The sequence below is a fragment of the Pteropus alecto genome, unplaced genomic scaffold (assembly GCF_000325575.1).
Source record: "Pteropus alecto unplaced genomic scaffold, ASM32557v1 scaffold75, whole genome shotgun sequence".
Lineage (NCBI taxonomy): Eukaryota > Metazoa > Chordata > Mammalia > Chiroptera > Pteropodidae > Pteropus > Pteropus alecto.
Window position 1 is genome coordinate 21,001,304 of NW_006440638.1, and position 14,379 is coordinate 21,015,682.

The following is a 14,379-nucleotide window of genomic DNA, read 5'->3' on the forward strand; positions in this document are numbered from 1 at the left end:
AATCTCTCAATTCCACACTGCCTTTCCCTTCCCATTACTGTTCCTCTAACCCAGGCCCATAACAGTTGCCAAGGTGATGGCTATGACTCCACACTCTTCCTCCTCCCACAATGATGCTAGAGTTACTTCCTAAAATACAAACCTGATTACTTTATTTCTCTTTATAAAAGAGCTATTGACCCTCTGCTGCCTTCAAATCAAATCCTAGAGCAGTGATAACTTTCAAAACGACCCCAATCAGCTCAGCTAACCTGATCTTCCACTCTTCCTAAAAATACTAGCCATTCCATCCTTTCTTATCTACTGGAAATTCCCTATAGAAGCCCAGCCTCTGTGTGTTTGCTTATGCTGTTCTTGGACCTGCTTCCAACCACCCACACTGTTGACTTGTTAAAAGCCTTCTTTTCTTTCTGAAGCCCAGTTTAAACATCTTACCAAATTAAGATTTCTGTCTCATATACCATTTCTCACTAAATAAACACCTAAAACAGAGACTCAAGGCTTTATTCCACTTAAGCAGCTAACTCCCAAATCTTTACAGCCAAATCACATTTTGAACTGTACTATAATCCCATCTTTTCTATTCTATAACATTCATTCTCTGTCAGAAAGTTCCAGTAGGCACAAGTCACAAATAGATTTTTTTTAATATAGAATAAATAAAATAATTCATACTCTAGAATGGAAGTTACAAAGTTTTGATTTAACATAGGATAGCCCAAACTGTATTACATCTAAATAACAATATGCTATATGGAACAGACACACATTAAAATTTTGAATTCCAGTTCCATTACATTCTAATTTATTGTGTGACCTTGTGCATGTTTCTTAACCTCTCTAAACATCTCTTTAGTTATAAAGAGATATTTATAAATCTCTATGTATAAATTGAGGATAATATCAGTACATACCTCAGTGTTTGTGATAAAGGTTAAATTATGTTAAGCATGTTAAGTATTTAGCACAGTATATTTACATACTAACTATTAAACAAATGGCAGCTATTATTGTTAAATTCATAGAATATAGCATAAATATGTAATTGCTTTGACTTTTTTCAGTCAGGGAACTGATATAAGACTTCCCTTTACGGGCTAAAGTTCTTAAAAATAAAGTTCTTTGCCAATTAATTACTTAAAACAGTCAACAGCTGATAGAGATATAAATAGATCAGTAACAGCTGAACTCTAACACATACAGGTATTAAAAATAGTATGCCACTGACGCTGTTACACGTGAATATTACCCTAAGTAACAACAACCTGTGTAGTTAAGCCTCTGTCTCACAGCATAGTCTAAAAACCTTTTATGAAAAATATGACACACTATGGATCAGAGAATTCTCTAATCAAAGTTAAATCACAAGGAAATTACTACTCAGGTACACATAAATGCACTTAGAAAATATTAACATAGATTAGCAATCTACAGTTCACTTAACAGTGTGAACCAGCTTATGGATAAATTAAGCCAAGTGATATTTAGCAGACCTCACAACTCCATTTCTAATGTACTTCTATGTACTCCTGACCCTTAAGTGACAGGGCTTAACCTCAGACAATTCTTGGAATAATACAAACAGAAGGCCGTAACTCAGTTCAAAACTCCAAATGCTTACGTTGGACACCCTATAAACTGTTAGGGTGGGGGCTGATGTTTTCTCATTATACACTCCTATACTATTTGAACTTTTATTTTTGGGGTGGGGGCACACATGCGCGCTTGCGCGCGCGCGCACGCACACACACACACACACACACACACACACACACACACACACACACGAAGGGGAAAATAAGCATCTAACTCCAAAACTCTCAAGAGACCTAAAAGCTCAGGAAGATGGGCAAGTAACAAAATGATCAATATCAGTTTGGCAAAGATTAAGACTAGTGATACTTGGCTCTGGCAACAATGTGGAGAAACAGCACTCTCATACTCTAGGCATGAGAATATAAACTGCTACAATCTTTTTGAAAAACGATTCAGCAATACCTATTAAAATTTTAAATGCTATACTCTTGACTGAGTCATTCCACATCTAGGAATCTAACCTATAGAAACATGAAATACACACATGTACAAAGACAAATGCATAAATAAGTATGTTCACTGAAGCAAGGTTAAAAGAAGTTAAAAACTGGAAACAACTAATGCCCAACCAAACTGTACTATGGTCATCTGACAAAATATCAGACATCTCAATCGCAATATCATAATCATCGAAAATAATGAGGCAGAGTTATCGATACTGAAATTAAAATATATCAAGATATACAGTGATCCTTTTTAAAAAAAGAATAATATATTCTAATATATCAAAACAAAAATCTATAAGAATGTATACAAATTGTTAGCAGTGCTTATCTTCACAAAAACAAATCTTAAGGAGTTAAACTTTAAAATTAAAAAAGCTGTAAAACTTTATTCAATAAGCCTAACAAATCTTCAATTCCATATTATGCTCATTTAGTGGAGAAGAGTGGAAGGAAAATGAAAAGAAGGGGGAAAAAAAACAAAAAACAAAAAAACCCAGGGAGACAAATATAACTATGCAATGACAGAAAAACAACAAAAACAATATTTGCCAGAAAGAAAAGAGGCAAACATCAAGGGAGATCAAAGAGGAAAGAAGTTCAAAAAATTTAAAAAGGTTAGTAAACCAGACATCACCTTGCACATGTGAATAGACTTCAGAAGTAAAATTATTGACTTCAGGGGTAAAATCGCTGACTTTTGAAATGAACTAAAGAGTTTTCACAGATCACTTCCTCTTTCAGTTTATAGGACTCAATTCTGGTGGAATAGCTTCAGCAAGATGGGGAGTGTAATTCAAATCAAGAGACCTGGTAAAACAATGGTCTTCAAGATCCCTACCCTTAAAATAAAATAATGTTGTAAAACTGAAAAAGCATAACATTAACCTTATATATATACAATGTAGCACACAGAGAAAATGGTAATATTTGCACAAGATTTCCTGACAGATTGAATAAACAATATAAAAAGAGTCAAGGAGGATACCAGAGGTTTTGACCCAAGCAACTTAGGAGGTAGTTGCCTTTATGTGAGCTGGGAGGGCTGAAGGTTGGAAGCTTTTCTATTGAGGTTGTCAAGAGTTTAGCTTTGGACGTATTAAATTTAAGATAATATTAGGTGGATATGTCAAAAAGGCAGTTGGATATGAGCCTGGACTTCAGGGAAGAAGTCTGGAGTTGAGACAGAAACTTTTGGTTGTCATCAGCATATGTGTACAAAGAATCTAAAGATAAGAGACAGGATGAAATCACCAAGAGAGAAAGCAAGTACAGATAGACAAGAGGACCAAGGACAGACACTTGGAGCAGTGTAAAGTTTACAGGTCAGCGAGATGAAGACTAAACAAATAAAATGTAAAAGGTGGCCAGTAAAGTATAAGAAAAACCAAGGCAGAGTGGTGTGCCCTGAAAGCCATGTAAATGTTTTCCAAGTATACAGGAGACATCAACTGCATCAAATGACACTAAAAAGATCAAGTAAGATAAAGAATAAGAATTCACCACTGGAAAAGCAACTTAGAAGCATTGATGATCTTAACAAGAACTGGGTGGATATAGCAGAGAATGAAAGCCCAGAATAATTCAAGAGAAAATAGACAGGGAGGAATAAGAAATCACACACATAGACAAATCTTTTAAGGAGTTCTGCTTTAAAGGGAAGAGAAGAAATGAACATGCATAGAAAAGGAAACCATAAACAAAATGAAAAGGCAACCTACCGAATGGGAGAAAATATTTGTAAATCACTTATCTAAGAGGCTAATATCCAAAATATATACAGAACTCATACAATTCAAAAGGGAAAAAAATCAGATTAAAAAATGAGTAGAGGATCTGAATAGCCATTTTTCCAAAGAAAAATCAGATTAAAAAATGAGTAGAGGATCTGAATAGCCATTTTTCCAGGTACATGAAAAGATGCTCAACCACCATCACTAATCATTAGGGAAATGCAAGCCAAAACTTCAATGAGATATAACCTCACACCTATTAAAGAGTAGCTAGTATCAGAAGATAAGAAATGACAAATGTCAGCTAGGATGTGGAAAAAAGAGAACCCTTGTGCACTGCTGGTGGGAATGTAAATTGGTGCAACCACTACGTTAAACAGTCTGGAAGTTGTTCAAAAAACTAAAGCTAGGACTACCATATGATCCAGCAATTCTACTTGGGGATATTTATTTGAAGAAAACACTAACTCAAAAAGATATATGCACCCGTATGTTCACTGCAGCATTATAATATCCAAAATATGACAACCTAAAAGTCTACTAACAGATGAATGGATAAAGAAAATGTGTTATAGATATACAATAGAATATGATTCAGCTATTAAAAAGAATGAAATCTTGCCATTTGCAACAACATGGATGGACTTCGAGAACGTTATGCTAAATGAAATAAATCAGACAGAAAGATAAATACCACATGATCTCACTTACATGTAGAATCTTAAACAAACAAACAAAAACAAGCTCATAGATACAGAGAACAGACTACTGGTTGCTAGAGGTAAGGGTAGGTGAAGTGGATGAAGGGAATCAAAAGGTACAAGTTTCCAGTTATAAAACAAATAAGTCATAGGAATATAATGTACATACAACTATAGTTAATAATACTCTATTGTATACCTGAAAGCTGCTAAGAGAGGATACCTTAAAAGTTCTCATCACAAAAAAATTCTGTAACTATATATGGTTATGCACATTAACTAGACTTATTGTGGTGATCATTCTGCAATATATATATATATCAAATTATTATATTATACACCTGAAACTAATATGTTTCAATTATACCGCAATATGTTTCAATATAATAATATAATTGACATATCAATTAAACTTCAATAAAAAATTTTTTAATGCAAAGGAGAGAAAGAAATGAGCAGTAGCTAGAAAGGAAAGGTGTCGAGATATATATATATATATTTTAATACGAGAAAAATAACACTGTTTTATACACTAACAAGAATGATCCATTAAAGAGGAGGGGCACTTGGCCCAACCCTGAAGAATCAGAAAAGGCTTCCTGAAGGAGCTGTCCTATGCTGAGTCATGAAGGGTAAGAGTGAGTCAGGATGAGTGGGAAGGAGACTGAGACAGCATGAGCAAATAGAGGTAAGAAACAACAGTGTATATGTGTGTGTGGCGGTGGGGGGTGGGGAGGACAAAGGGGCATGTAAAATACAAAACTGAGAATGACAGATGAGGGTGAGGCTGGAGAGGTGAGCAGTCATCAAGCCTTTTAACAGGAATCAAGCAGTGCAACCATTATCATATAGATAACAGGGGACTTGCCACTACAGGGTTTTCAGGCAGGGATGTACTGAGATCAAACTGCCAATTCACTGAAGGAGGGCATGGCTTGAGGGGTATTAGAAGGCAACGAGACCAGTTATAAGGCTATTGAAACAAAGAGATAATAAAGTCGTAAACTAGGATAGTGTTAAAAATAGTAAAAGGGGCTTAGTGACAGATCCTATGTACTCAATGTTGAAGGCAACAGTTTTGAACATGGGCTGCTGGGCAGATGATAATGCCATTACCTGTATTTGGAAATACTGATGGGAGGTTAGTGAATGATTCATTTCAGTTTTCTGTATATTGCTTTTGGAGTCTCTGGAAGACATCTAAGTGAGTAAATGTTAGCAGGCAGCTGGGTAGACAACTCAGACCTGACGGCTTGAGACATCTGAAAGTCATCAGCATTTGCATGGTTATTAAAATTACTGTAATATATAAGATAATCCAAAAATATTTAAAGGGAAAACAATAACTGAACTTTTGGAACACTAACATTTAAGTAGAAATTAGTAGAGAAAATGCTTGAAGGAATTCCAGATAGAACAGTGAGAAAAGTATAAGAAAAATCAGAAGAAACATTCAAAAGGCCAGGGAAACAGCCAAGAGCTAATACCTCTATCAGTCAGTGTAAAAACAACACTATAGTGACCTGAATAAGCTGGCAGAGATCAGAGATGAAGAAAAGTCACATCACATAACAGTCTGAATTTTCCAAATCTGTTGTACTAATTTTTCAAAACTTAGGGCCATCTCTTCACGAGGTTCTTAAGTAGTGAAGTCAATCTGACTGAAAAAGACTAAAGAGATTATACAGTTGGTATACTACCTATACCAGATTACTTACAGTTGTAATAGGGGAGTATTTATGGTTGCTCTATACAAAGAAAATTGGTAATATGTTTCTTGATAAAACAAAAATTGTTGTTAAGCATAATAAAATAGGAAAATGTTTACTTTTTTATCTTTCCTGACTTCTTGTCACACATTACCTCACCTATGACTTCATATAAACTCAACTAACAATATAAAAATCTTACAGCCTTATGTAACAAGGAAAAGTATTTAAGCATAAAAGACAGGAATCTATAATGCGAATAATTAGGGAAAAATATTACCAATACAATAAAAATTTATCAGAAATGGAAAGAATTTTTGATGTTAGAAGGGAAAAGATAACTTGAAAGATATAGAGAGAAATAAACAGAGCAAGGATCAACTTCCATTTCTTGATTTTAGCCCTTCTTTATCACTTTTTTGGCAGACTATTTGTCAAACTAAAAATATCATTCTTGGATAGTTGTACTGTACTGTACTAACTGGGAGTGATTCCCAAGTGTTTGGTCCCACCTATACAGAAGAACTTCACGAAGAACTTTTTAAAAAAATCAACAGGAAACATATTATCAGATAAGCAATTAAGCAAAATCAGTAAAACATAGAAAGGACATGACAGAATTATTTATTCAAAATGGGAAAGGTAATAGAATTTCCTTGGTATGGGGTGGGGGGAACTCCTAATGTATGTATCATCAGATTAAAGGATGATACATACATCTAGGATTTAGCCAAAACAGGAAAAGCAAGATTCAGACCACCACAGAGCTTTTCTTTCTCTAGGTCAGAAAGAAAAAAAAAAGTTTGCTGGATTAGTGCCTCCAGAGTTTGGGTGAGTCAGAGACAGAGTAGAGAAGAAAACACCACCAGATTTGATTTCAACATAAGGGTAAAATGTGCTGCTGTCTTACCTTTTGGGTTATTGCTTCCTTTATTAAATTACTATTAAAACATTTTAATTACATCCAAGGAAGCTAAAATGGAAGTTACCTCAGAATCTTACTACTCCAAGGATCTGGACAGATTTTGCCACATTGCCTTCCACATGGACCAGACCAAAATACAAAGCTAACATCACTAGCACAACCTTTCTAGTACCAGATATTTTGATTTTGTTAATTAAATATAACAATCAATTTGTAAAATATTTATTTCTACGGTTACTAGCAAAGATGAATGTTTATTTACTAAATATATTCATCTTGAACTAACTGCTCATTTCTTTGGCCATGTTTATCTACAATAATCTTTATGGCCTTTTATTTTGGTAAGGGCATTTTAAGCATTACATATATTCATTTTTCTATCATAACAAATGCACATGATGTCCCATTTCTATTTTTCTTGGAACAAAAGTTTTCAATATTTATTTATATGCTCATTGATTTTATTTGCCTTCACTTGGTTTTAGGCTGTAGTAATTATTCATTAACCAATAAATCCTGAAGTGGTTTCCATTACTATACAGTTATACTACATGTCTTTGAACTTGTCACCTGCCAGCTCCAATCATTCCACTTTAACTGTTTCATATCATTTAATTGTGTTTCTTCTCAAGTATAATGCTATCATCCATTTCCTAAAAGAAATGGGTTTTTTGGTGTGGCTAAGTAACAATACGAAATTTAACAGGTTCCAAGCAATTCTACTCCTAGGTATCAACCTGAGAGAAATGAAAGACATAAAGAACTGTAAGCAAATGTTCCTAGCAGCATTTTTCATAATAACCAAAAGTTGGAAGCAGTACAAATGATTGTATATACTATGATTTTGTTTATTTAATATTTCCACAGTATGTAAATCTATAGTGACAGAAAGTAGATCAGTGGTTGCCTAAGGCTAGGTGTGAGATCAAAGACTGAATGCAAATGATGCACAAGGGAACTTTTTGGGGTAATGAGAAGTTTTCCAGCTGGACTGTGGTAATGGTTACAGAATCATAGATATACTAAAATCATTAACTTCTATTAAACTCGACTTACATATACAATGGGGGAATTTTATAGAATGTAAATTATACTTTAACAAAGCTGTTTTTGAAAAGCCAATGGACAGAGAGGAAGGAGAAAAAGAAATATATACACACATATTAAGTCATCTTGAAATATAAAAATTTAAGGGATTCATTCTATTACTGATGAAAGTAGCAGAAGGTATTTAAAATAACAAATATTCAGTGCTTCCAAGAGTGACATAAGAGAAACATTTACACAAGCTGATCATGGGAGTATAAATTGGCACAACCTGTCTGGAAAGCAGTTTGACAAGGTTTACCAAGAGAGCTTTAGACATGTGTCCTTTGACTCACTTCTGAGGATCCAGCTAAAAGAAGTAATAAAAAATATGAATGAAGATCTTTAGACCTCTAGATAAAGGTCTAAAGACAGTCATCAAAGCAAAATTTATAATAGTTCCTAAAAATAAAAACTATGTAAATATTCGATAATGGAAGAATGGCTAAGAAAATTACAGCTCATCCATGAATGTTTTACAGCCTTAAAAAAAAATGTTTGTGGGCCCATGGCCCAGTGCAGAGCATGACATTATCGCCACTGCCACCACAGCCTCACTCATGAAGAAGATGCTCTAAAAGGTAGATAGTTTCCTGCATGTCATGGATAGCAGAGTACTGGTATTATATCCTGTAACTTTGCAAATATTGTACATTTGAAATTAAGAAATGTTACCTTCATACTTTGGAAGAGGGTCCTCCTATCATAACAGTGATCAGCAGGGAAGAGGGACTCGATACAGATGATACAGACTGTTTGCCAATGGTGTTAAACAGAAAATCATTGGTGGTTTCTGTCACTGTGTAATGTCAAGAAGCTTGGTGGGGGGGCTTGGGTTGGGATAAATATCAAGAGTCATCTCATCACAGCCTATTGGGCTCCTGTCTTTAGCTTTATACTTGTAGACCTTCTATTCCAGAAATTTGAAGAATTTACAGGAAAAAGAGAAAGCTGCACTAAAGGAAAAGCAGAATCAATACACATATACACCACAAAATTCTACTGAGGCAATGGCATTATCAGAGCTCAGGTCTCCCTGGGAGTTGGTACTGGTCTGGCCTGTAGAATAATGAAAAAGATGAGGTCTATTTGACTTCATATTTGAAGTTCATACTATAGAAGCTTTGTGGAAATCACTGTTTATTTTCATCTGTTAGAATAACCACAATGGAATGGGAGTATCTATTGAGAGAGCAGTAGCCAGCATTGATCACTACAAGAAAGGCAATTTTATTTCTGGGCTAAGGGCAGATGGAATAGATGCTCTATGTGTCCAGGAGGCAACAAGGATTTCAGCTGTCTATTACAGATCTGTAAAGGAGATCATGCTGATGGAGCAGCAGACTTAACCATTATCAGGGACATAGTGTGAGTGATCCTAGAGTCGGTTATCATATACGAGAAGAAATTCAATAAGAGTGATCTTATTATGCTTCTCAAAGATGGAATGGTACACAGCACTGCCAGTGTTGAAGAATTAAAGGAAACTGATGTTGAAGTGAGGAAAGAAATTGAGAATATGGTTTAGTTTGCTACAGTTGATTCCAAACCACCTTTAAAAAAATTAAGCCATCTCATATCTACAGTAGTGATATACCTTTTGAAGTTTATGCAAACCAGTAAGTCAAGTTTAAGTATATCATTTAAAAAAAGACTGTAAATTTATTATTATGCCTTCAATGAGACATTCACGATCAACTTTAAGAAATTTTATGGTCTCAATTTTAAAAGGAATAAAACCCATAAAACAAAAATTTGTGAATGTGTTTATGCTATGCTATAAAATTAAGTTTAAAAAATTGTTTAAAAAAATTGTAATGGGTTACAAAGGTCTAGTGGCGGAGTGAAAAATACATCATCTTCCCTATGTTCTACGGTTTCCCAATCTCCCTTCACAGAAGCAAACATGTTACCAGTCTCTTCTATATTAAAAACAAACAAACAAACAATTTTTTTTAAACTGAAACGAACTGACACAAAAAGACTGCTCAAAATGATTAAAAGAAAAGCCCATAAATTCTTACGTTCACAAAGAAAAACACAGTGGGAGAAATACAAACACTATGTAATTAACACAATCCAAGTAGAAGATACAAAAAGTATACACTTGGGGAATTTGGAGGCATTAAGTTAAAACTCTGGGAAGACAGAATAAGGTATGTGACATGTAGGGTAGGAACTCTCTCATATTTATACTTACACAAATAATTAATCCTAAAATAAAATCCAATCCTTAAGACAAGCAGAACTCTCCCCTCTTCTGTTAGTGAGTCACAATGCTTTCTCAGGGTGATTTTGCACATTAAGCCCAAAGACATACCACCTCTTTCCTGTTATGAGGGTTTAGCTAGGTATGTTTTATAAACAAAAGCGATGATTAGAGGAAAATATCCTCTAAATACCAGTTATAAGTAACAAATTGTATCCTTCAACTGTGGCTGTCAAATTCCTATCTTTTGCTTCCTGGCAATATTACTCTATTAAATTATCTCTCTAACACAGAAATAAAGACCCCTGTAGTGGGCTGCCTAAAGCAGCTAACACTATGCAGAAAAGGGGAGAGTTTCTGAAGATCTAAAAATAAATGTATAAAAATACAACTTTCATTCTTACCTCTAGTAAGAATGAATGCCAATATAAACTGAGGTATCAGAATGACTTGCTCACAGACAAAAATTTCCAAAACGATGGGAATAGCTGAGTCACATATTCACTGAATACTTATCTCATATAATCAGTGAAAAAAAAAAACAATATAATATTATGAAAGTCATCTATTTCTATAGTCTTTGCTCAAGTTTCCAAAATTCAACATTGTTCTGACTCTGAAAGTGATTTTCACATATTCAGATTTATCTCTTAAAGCATTTAGTCACGCCCTACCAACATCTAGCTGAACTTCCATTATGTTAGCTTTTCCTAGGATGGGCTAGTCAATTGAGATATAACATTCTCTTTGGAATGAATGGCTTTAAGCCATTTTCTACATTTAAAATTGAAACATCAGTTGAAGAAAAATAGGTACAACCTAACAGCCTATGCAAATTACAGATCAAGCTGCACCCACTAGCTTCAGAACAAAAAGTCAAAAAAACTCTAGAAAATCAAATCTGAGATTTTTACTGCTGAAAAGGTTTAACTCATCGACGAAATAACTTAGGGCCCCAAAGATACTGCCTGTATAAGAACGCAAGACAAATAAGCAAAGCTGAGGAAGGGGCCAGGGACTCCAAAATATTCTATTTCACAAATCAGTAGTCTCAACAATCTCAAAAATACCTAGATAGAAAATTAGCCAAAGCTTCAAATGATAGACAAATTTAAAAAGATAAATAACCTAATTTTTAAAATTCAGAAAAGATGCAAACAGACATTTCTCAAAAATATACATATACAAATGGCCAATAAGTACATGAAAAGATGCTCAACATTGTTAGTTACCAGGAAAAAACAAATCAAAAACACAATGAGATACCACTTCATATTCGCTAGATGATTATAATAAAAAAGACAGACAAAAGAAGTGTTGGCCAGGAAGAAGAGAAATTGAACCTTCATATACTGCTGGTGGAAATATATAATAGTCGAACAACTTTGGTTATAGTTTGGCAGTTCCTCAAAATATTAAATATGGAGTTGTGCTATGACCCAGTGATTCTACTCCTAGGTTTATTACTACCAAGAGAACTGAAAACATGTCCACACGAAAACTTGTACATGTATGTTGACTGCAGCATTATTCATACTAGCCAAAAAGTAGAAACAACCCAAATGTCTATCAACTGATGAGCAGGTAAATGGAAATGTGGTATATCCCTACAATGGAATATTATTTAGCAATAAAAGATACGAAGTACCACAACATGGATAAACCTTGAAAACACTGAAAATGCTGAATGAAAGAAGTCAGACACAAAAGGTCACATGTTATGTGATTCCATTAACATGAATTATCTAGACAGACAAATTCTATAGAGACAGAAAGTAGATTAGTGGCTGTCAGGGTTAATTACTTGGCTGGGAGAGGAGGAAATGGGGAGTGACTGGTAATGGGTACAGAGCTTCTTCCGGGACAATGAAAATGTACTGGAATTGAATAATGCTAACAGCTGCAAAATTTTTTAATATATTAAAAGCCGCTGAAGTGCACACTTTAAAAAATTAAAAAGAAACTAAAAATATGGTTAAGAAATTCATAAGGAGATAAATTCTGAAATAAAGTGCTTAGAAAAGTCTTTAGGGAAACCACAGACAATGGAAACAAAAATGGAGATGTCAAAACTGTCAAAAATTAAGAACTAGGAAAGTACACTGTCATACAAATAAACTTTTGAAAAGTTCTATTAAAAGACATACTGAGGAAGATGGAAAAGTGAGTTTCTAAGCAGAGAGAGAACAAAAGGAATAATCACCAAAACAAAATCATTCAATGACTCATCTAAGAGGTTCCCTGATGACTTTATAAAATAATTTAAGTGAAGGTTAACCTGTTAGTAAAGAACAAGAACAAGAAGATACGTATGTAATCTAAATTTATAAAATTGAAAGAGATATGAACGGATTTCACCAAATGCAGAGCACTAGTAATTGAGGGCAAAACTGAAATTTAACAAGTACACATTGGGGATATAGTGATAGTATTGCTTTTACACAGCAAATTTAATGGATTCCCTGTCAATAAATTAGAAGCACTCTCATTTGTCCTAAATAGGCTGAGATGATGATGAAAGATGGATGATGACACATTGTACACTAGAATATCAGCTCCATGGGGCCAGATAATTTATATTGTTCAACTGCTATGTGCTTGGCACATAGGATATGCTCAATAATAATGGCTAAATGAATCAACAGCACTCTGAAATCTACAGAATACTGTGCATAAGTTTTAGGAATTCATATCTAGATTAGGGAATTCTACACATCTGGAAGTGAAATTTTAATGGATGAAAAGCCAGAGAATCTGAGATCTAAAACTAGAGTTTAGGGGTGGAAAAGAATTTCTCTCTAAATACCACAATGATTGGAGGAAGATAAGCCTATAAAACTTGCTTGTATTATTAAATGTTTAAACTTATTCATAAATTTCCCTTATTTTTTACATTGTTAGTATAATAAAAAATATAAGTGAATCTAAACACTTCTAAAGAGTTAGCTACTTAAATGATAAAAATAACTATAAACACTTAGAATTCATTATGGGCAAGTTAACAGAACATAAAATATAGAAGATAAAATCCCCCAAAGATGACGTAAAATATAATAGACAAAATCAGTATCTAAGAAAGTATAAAACCTGTTAAAATCTATTCAATACTAACTAAACTTAGAACAATGAACACAGAAGACAAAGTCTCCCACCTTAAAGGAATTCAATTCAGGATAACAGATGAGAAAAAAACTACAATACAGTGACAAAAGTTACAACAGAGATAAGGACAATTTCTAACAATGACTGATTCGTCTAATTATAAGTTTATATGAAGAATAAAAAAAGATGCATCTTATTTTAAAGCATTAGTACATGTATAAAAAGTTTCTATACCTGTCACTTAAATACTAATAAAATAATAGTATTTATATAACAGTAACATTTAAACAGGGTTGCATTTAAATATTTAATCGACGTCATTAATATAAAATTCTGTTCTTTAAAGCACAGTACTCTATTGTTAGAATGACAGAAGTCACTAGTTAGTTCATTTTACCACACTTTTCTTTTTAACAAGATATCTGCAGGCAATGGACACACAATTAAAGCTGTAGCTCAAGTTCAAACAATTCCCTTTGAACACACCAAAAAGAAAGCCCACTAAAAGGACCTGTTATACTTCTCACATTTGAAAAACAGTTTTAGATTTACTTCTATTAAGAACTTCATTTGAATCTAAAATATCAAGCTGGATTTCTGATGAAATGTTTTGCTTTCCATTAACAGATATGTCTTTCAATGGATCAGTTTCACCTCCAAAGTTTAGTAAAGAACGAATATTGGTTCAAGTATGAGAGACTTCTATTACTCACAAAATTACAATTTTTGAGTACTTAATCTGAGTGAATTTCGATGTAATGCCAAAAACAAGCAAGAGTTCATTTGATAGTTTTTGAAAATTATATTGAAAATATTAAAATGAACTTTTAAATATTTATAACTTAAAAAATTAAGCATACCTTAACTTTTTTTCA

General features: G+C 33.6%; 1 protein-coding gene and 1 pseudogene across 12 annotated transcripts in view; one reads left to right on the forward strand and one right to left on the reverse strand.

The window, feature by feature from the left end:
• SLMAP (sarcolemma associated protein) overlaps positions 1–14,379 on the reverse strand; it is a 123,030-nt gene that overhangs the window by 86,162 nt on the left and 22,489 nt on the right. The gene's annotated exons all lie outside the window — the stretch shown is intronic.
• Positions 8,627–9,840, forward strand: LOC112484330 (annotated as a pseudogene).